Here is a 7,500-nt window from a genome sequence, read left to right as displayed (position 1 = left end):
TAGAGTACCATTTGAGACTCTTTATCTCTCGCTCTACAGTACGTACACTATAAACATACGTACATATAGATATATATATATATATATACATGTGATGTATGTATGCATATTTGTGTGTGTGCATGTGGCCTGTGTAGATAGATAGATAGATAGATAATAGATAGATCGATAGATAGATAGATAGATAGATAGATAGATGGATGGATGGTGGATGGATGGTAATAGTAGCTAGATAGATGAAGATAGTAGATAGATAGATAGATAGATAGATAGATATAGATAGATAGGATGATGGATGGATGGATGGATGGATAGATAGATAGATAGATAGATAGATAGATGATAGATATAGATAGATAGATAGATAGATAGATAGATAGATAGATAGATAGATAGATAGATAAGTTTCTTTATTGGCCACACAGATGGGACGAGTTACAAGGTAGAGCTTTTCTTTTGGGGGATGAAAAAAACAAAAAACAAAAGAAACAAAAAAAGGTGGCGTAGGTTTTCGATCAAAAGGGATCGTAAAAGGGAAAAAAAGAACAAAAAAATAGATAGATAGATAGATAGATAGATAGATAGATAGATAGATAGATAGATAGATAGATAGATAGATAGATAGATAGATAGATAGATAGATAGATAGAGAGATAGATAGATAGATAGATGCAGTTCTGGCGAAGCTCATCGCAACAACGCTTTTGCTGTTCTTTAAACATTGTCACTCCTAAAAACAAAACATTTTATTTATACCTCATCTTAAACTAAAGCTATTTTACGCGTAATATTCATTCTTTTATATATTCAAATCTCATTTCCTCCTTGCGGTGGGTTTATTAACAATGGCAAACATCGATGGATACGAACTCTCGTAAATTGACAACGTTCGTTCAAATCCAGTATTTTCGAATGTTCCAGTCTTATTTATTGAATTTTTATTCTCTGTGCTTTCGCTTTTAAGCAAACCTAGTCGTGTTGACGGTGGGCTGTTACGCACTAATACGAAAGGAAATATATTCAGACTACTCCATAGCTTCTGATTAAACTACGTTACTTTCCTGTCAGTGAAAAGGCTGAAAATTGTAGTTAAAAGGACAAACAAGAGACTAATAAGAGTAGAAGTTGTCTCTTGCCTGCCTCTAGTTTAAATTTCTAACTATTCAATATTGGTTACAAATTTGGGCACAAGACCAACAATTTCGGACGAGAGAGTAAGTCCATTAGTACTAGTAAGTCCTAGTACTCAACTAGTATTATGTTTTTGGATCTCGTAAAGTCGACCGCGGTGGACTTTGAATTCAGAACGTAAAGACAGAGGAAATGCCACTAAGCATTTTTCCCGGCATGCTCACAGTTCTACCAGCTCGGCGCCTTACAGTTTTCCAATATTGGTACTTCCGATTTGTGCCGTTTGGACAAGTATAAAACCTATGAAAACAAAATTAAACTTCCTTATAATTTATCGCATAATTTTACTGTTGTCTTGCATAACCCGTCCTACAAATGGCATTTAACCACACAGACGTTACCCATCCTATATTGGATATTCAGTATGTGTAAAACATAAGCTCTTTTCAAGCTTTTCACTTTTAAGTGTTCTAAACCATCAAATGTTATAACAGATGTACCATGTTATCATGTTAGGTAAGCAATCGGAAGATTAGCATGGTGTTCCTCAGAAAAAAGTTAATCACATAGCATTAAAAGCCCCTCACTGTTTCTCTAAGTGCAGGAATTATGAACAAGGGAAGTTGTTTTTGGAGAATTATATGACACTATGAAGGTTTCACTACAAAAGGCAAGTCAATCAATCTTTAAGTTCTGTATAATAATCGACTGTCGATTAATTTCGATGTATAAGCATCGAATTGTTCGATCCACTGAACAACCTCTTCATTGAATTAACGAGTGAAATGGCTGTGTATTCCACAGACACGTGAACGCTTAACGTAATTCTCATACAGAATCCCCGTGACACAAGTGTAGCAAGGCCGGACCCTTAAATTACACATACAGCCCGTCAAAAGGGACTTTCCGTCAACTTAAATCCACTCACAAGGCTTGATGTTTACCCGAGGTTAGGACAAATATACTTGCCCAAGATGCTATGAAGTGGGACCGAACCCAGGAGATCGTAGTTGGCTGCCATCTACACAGCTGGTGGCTGACAGAGTCGTTAGCAACCTAGACAAAATGCTTAGAATCAGTTCGTCCATCTTTACGTCCTGAGTTCAACTGCCACCGAGGTCATCTTTGCCTTTCATCGTTTCTGAGCCGATAAAATAAGTACCAGTCAATTAATGGGTTCGATTTAATCGATTTAGGCACCTCCTTAAAATTCCTGGCCTTGAGCCAAAATTTGAAACCATTATTAAATACGCTTTCACCATATAATTTAGCCAGAATGACAAGCCATGCTCCGATTACTTTGCCTTAAACATAAAACGGTATTGGCATTGGAACTTGATTATATTTTCGCATCCGTGCTACAAAGACAATTTAACGCAAAGCCATTAATATGAAAACGAACATTTGGTAACAATTCAAGCGGATAAATGGCAACATTTCTGTTCACGTTGATGAATCAATGAAGCTGTTCATTACAGCGACCCTAAATAGTATATATTGTATGTGAAAGTGATTAGGTAGGAGATCCCGGTTTTATGTTTTAAAACGTAATTGAACTGACAGATCAGAAAAGTAGAGCTATAGCTCGACATCAGTTGAACTGTCTCATCAAACTTAGATGTGATGAAGCATACTTGAAACGGAACCTTACAGCATTTGATATTGATGGGGCAAGGCTAATGCTTGGTGTCAAACCTGGGATAGAAATAAATCTTGAACAACAATTATCTTTATGTAATAATTTGACACTGTCTTAATTACCAATTGAAAATTAGATGTGATTATGTCGTATCTTGCTGAAAGGAGGGACTCTTAGTAATGAGAAATGAGTCAAGTAGGAGTATTCAAAATTTTCTAAAGCAATACAGCAATTTACAAAAGTGAGTGGAGAAGCTTCGCTGCCAAGAAGGTATTCTTGCTTTCAATAACTGCATTTAAATTCGTTTAAGGATAGAATTAAGGTGCATAACACTAGCTTAAACAATTTCATCTGGTTACTTAAGGATAAAAACACTAGATTTAGTATGAAATGAAGAAAATTAGCTCAACTATACCTTGTATAGCAGGAGGAAAAAGTTGTAGCTTGTACATAAAGGAAATTTACCTTTCGGGATCGATAAAATAAATACCAGTTAAGTGATGGGATCGATGTAATCGATTTAACTCCTGCCCGAAATTATTGGCTTTATACCAAAAATTTTAATTTTTGCTTTTAATAAGGCGATTGATGGCAGAGTCGTTAGCACGCCGGACAGAATACTTAGAGGCGTTTGCCCTGTCTTTACGTTCTCAGTTCCAATTCCGCCAAGGTCGACTTTGGCTTTCATCTCTTCGGGGTCGATAACATAAGTACCAGTTGAGCATTGGGGTCGACGTAATCGACTTTACCCTCTTTTCCAATATTGCTGGCCTTGTTTCAAAATTTAAAACCAATAATAGCATACGTTTTGAAGAGTCCATTGTTTGGGTTAACTCATTTTTCTGTATAATTTTTGACTTCCAGTGCAACAGTGGTAAGGAATGCTGAATCCGAAGTTTTCATAATTCAAATTGATACAAGACAACAATCAGTAAACGATTTTCATTTAAAATCAGGAAGCAATTTTAAGTAGCATACTTCTTTTGGTTTTACTTATGGCTCTGACCTTCCTGACAGATTAGATCTGAGAGATCCACGGTATTGATCATTTTACACCATTTTTGGGTGAATTATATTCCGTTTGTAGTTGCTCAGTCTAAAAGTAATTGTTTGAATACGCCTCCAAACTAGAACGACAAATCGAGAAACGAGACTCATTTCGAAAAGTTTAAGAATTACGTTGCAATTATGTCTTCGTTTTGAAATACGCAATGAAGGAAGAAATAAGATATGGAAGCTGTTTCAACAGTCCTTTATTGGGGACTGTTGGAAATTCTCCTTTCAGATCTGTTGCTATTGAAATAAACTCAAAGGTATGACACGTTGCATCAATTTGGTTTACTGTGAAATTATATATTCGCGCGAGTTTGTGTGAGTAAGCACGTACATTTGTGTGTGTATGTATGTGCGTGTCTGTGTGTGTGTCTGTATGTGTGTGTGTGTGTCTGTGTGTGTGTGTCTGCATCTGTGTGTGTGTCTGTGTGTCTGTGTGTGTGCCAGTGTAAGAAACTCACCTCTTAAGTCATTCTATAACTTCTGCCTATACAAACAATATATGCATGTATGTACACGTGTGTCATTATTATTATCATTGTTGCTGCTATTATTGTTATTATTATACAATTTTCTGGCTGAAGGCACTTCATCGGTTCAAATGAGTGAGTACTCCACAGGCACACGTACCAATAACGTAGTTTTCGGGGAGAATCAACATGAGAAACCGAATGTGACAAGATTGAACTTTTGAATTACAAGGACAGCTCATTTTTTTCTAGCTGAGTGGACTGCAGCATCGTGAAATAAAAAAGTCTTGGTCAAGAATACAATGCGCCATGGGGAATCGAACTCACAACCTTACGCTCGTGAGCCGAATACATTAACCATTAAGCCATGCGCCTTCATATATACACGGGGCGGGGTGCTGAAAAGTTCCTGGCTAAACGTCTTTACACTGCACAGAGTGGGCAGTTGCGCATGCAGTTGGGCACAATTTTTTTTTAAAGCTTCGTTCAGGATCTGTTCACCAGATAGAATTCGCTTCGAGTCTAGCTGGTGTACGGACCTAGAACAAAGCTGCACAGAAAATTATGCCCGGTAGCATGTGCAACTTCCCACTGTATGCAATGAAAACACGTATAGGTCGTAAAACCATAAAAATATGCTCTATAAAATTGTAAAATAAAAGGAAATAAATTTTGAGGATGAACAATTCTCCATATTTTATATCGTCTCAATTATTGGTAATATACACTCCTGATAATATTACCATCCAGTGATGGATATATATATATATATAAGTACCCTATTTTTAAATGCATACAACCTCATTATGTTGACAACTATAGGCAATAAAAATTAAAATAACTACTTTTAACCATAGGCTGAAACAGCTGTAAGGAGTGATTTTAATGATTTCAATAATTTATGTTATGATTTTTATAATTTGTATTCTTATCTTATATGTATTGAATTATAAGATATATATGTATGCTATTATGGCTCTCATTTTGTTAAATGAATAAATAATCCAACATTCTAATATCCGAAAGTTGATGAACAAACTAAATTTGTTTCTCCATTTTCTTATTTGTATTATTTATGTTTCAACTACATGTACCTATCGCGCTACTAATATTTTCCCGTACAGACTTATGTTCATTAGGTGTCAATCACACTATACTTCCAAAACACTTTAAATAGAGGAACAATTTAGAACCGGCACAAAGATAAAGCATGTCTTATGGAAGATACCAATTTGATGGGTAAAATAAAATAAAATGAAAAGGAAAATAAAAAAATAAGAATTATAAAATAAAAATAAAATATAAAAAAATTTAAAATGACACAAAAGTACAAATGTACAGACCGGGGATCGTGTGATGGAACGGGAAAATATGAAGGATATCAAATTTAAATGAATTTGTAAAAATAGATATAAGGAAAAAGGAAATAAAAATTATCACGAACAAAAGGTCCACAAGTAGTCGGAAATGTTGGCACAATACAAAGTGACATGATATACAAGCCATACAAATCGATATATACATAAACTGTATAAATAGAAAAATCTAATTTGTTAATCAGTTAATGTCTGTGTGTGTATTTGTGCGTGTATATATATATATATATACACAAATATACACACACTCAAATATACAAACACATAAATACATGCATACATCGCGCAATGTATAGAATATTTATTGTTTTAAAACAACAATAGATGTTCGCTAGGAGTGGCTGTGTAGTAAGTAGCTTGCTTACGAATCACATGGTTCCGGGTTCAGTTACGGGGGACGTAAACACACCAGCATCGATTGTCAAGCGATGTTGCGGGGGGACAAACACAGACATAGAAGCACACACACACATACATATACATATACATATATATATATACGACGGGCTTCTGTTCAGTTTCCGTCCACCAAATCCACTCAAGGCTTTGGTCGGCCCGAGGCTATAGTAGAGGACACTTGCCCAATGTGCCACACACACAGACATATATATACATATGTATTATATAGAAGACACGAACCCAAATGGCCACGTAGTGGTATTGAACTCCGAACCATGTGGTTGAGAAGCAAATTTCTTACCACTCAGTCAAACCTGAGTCTATATGTGCGCGTGTGTGCGTGTATCAGTATATGCGTGTACGTATGAGTCGATGTAAGTGTGCATGTATGTGTCTATTTCTGAACGTTGTTATTTCTGTATTTCCGTATGCATTTACACGTCTGTGAACATAAGTGCATTACCATTTCCGTACGGATATATATATATATATATATGTATGTATGCACGTGTAATATGTGTATATCGATATTGAAATATTGAGAAAGAATGAGTTTTTGGTGTTTTTTTAGTGGGGGTTGTTTTTTTAACCAATATGATATAGACAAAAATAATATCGTTTTGATATGTCGAGAATATCTGTGTTTTAGTAAAACATCTATCTCACTTCTCAAGGATTGTATATGTTGTTATGTTGATGTCGACGATCTTGTTGTCTTCGTCTTCGTCATTGTTGCTGTTATTGTCGCAGTTGATCTTGTTTTTCTTTTATGTGTATAGCGAGTGTGAATTCATGCTTGTATATTTGTATGCGTGCGTTCTATGTGCGGTAGTATATATGTGTGTGTGTCTGTATGTGTCCATACGTATTTGTTGTCTGTAAACAGGCACGCGTGCAAATATGTCAGAGAAAGATTTGTAAGTGTTGATTCTCAACAAAAATATATAATGTATTATATTTCCTCCGGCAGTTAGTTTTAAATATGGTTATTTCATTAAAAAGGAAACGAAAATCAATTTTTCTTTTTGTTCATATACATACATACATATACATATATATATATATATATATACATATATATATATATATATATATATATATATATATATATATATATATATATATATATATATATATATTATCTATATTATATATTATATATATATATATATATATATATAATATATATATATATATGTACATATGTATACATATTTGTGTGTGCATGTATATGTGAATGCGTGAGTAAATATATATAACACACACACACACACACACTAACACACATACATACATATATGTACATGCATATATGCATGTGTGTGTGCGTGCGTGCATGCGTGCGTGTATGTGCGCGTGTGTATGTGTTTGTATATCTGCACACAAACACGCATACATATGTATTATATGTTTGTGTATGTCTATATATCAA

This window comes from Octopus sinensis, linkage group LG19 (genome assembly GCF_006345805.1).
Source record: "Octopus sinensis linkage group LG19, ASM634580v1, whole genome shotgun sequence".
NCBI classification, from domain to species: domain Eukaryota; kingdom Metazoa; phylum Mollusca; class Cephalopoda; order Octopoda; family Octopodidae; genus Octopus; species Octopus sinensis.
The sequence above is the reverse complement of the archived record's forward strand: the minus strand, read 5'-3'. Positions refer to the sequence as shown.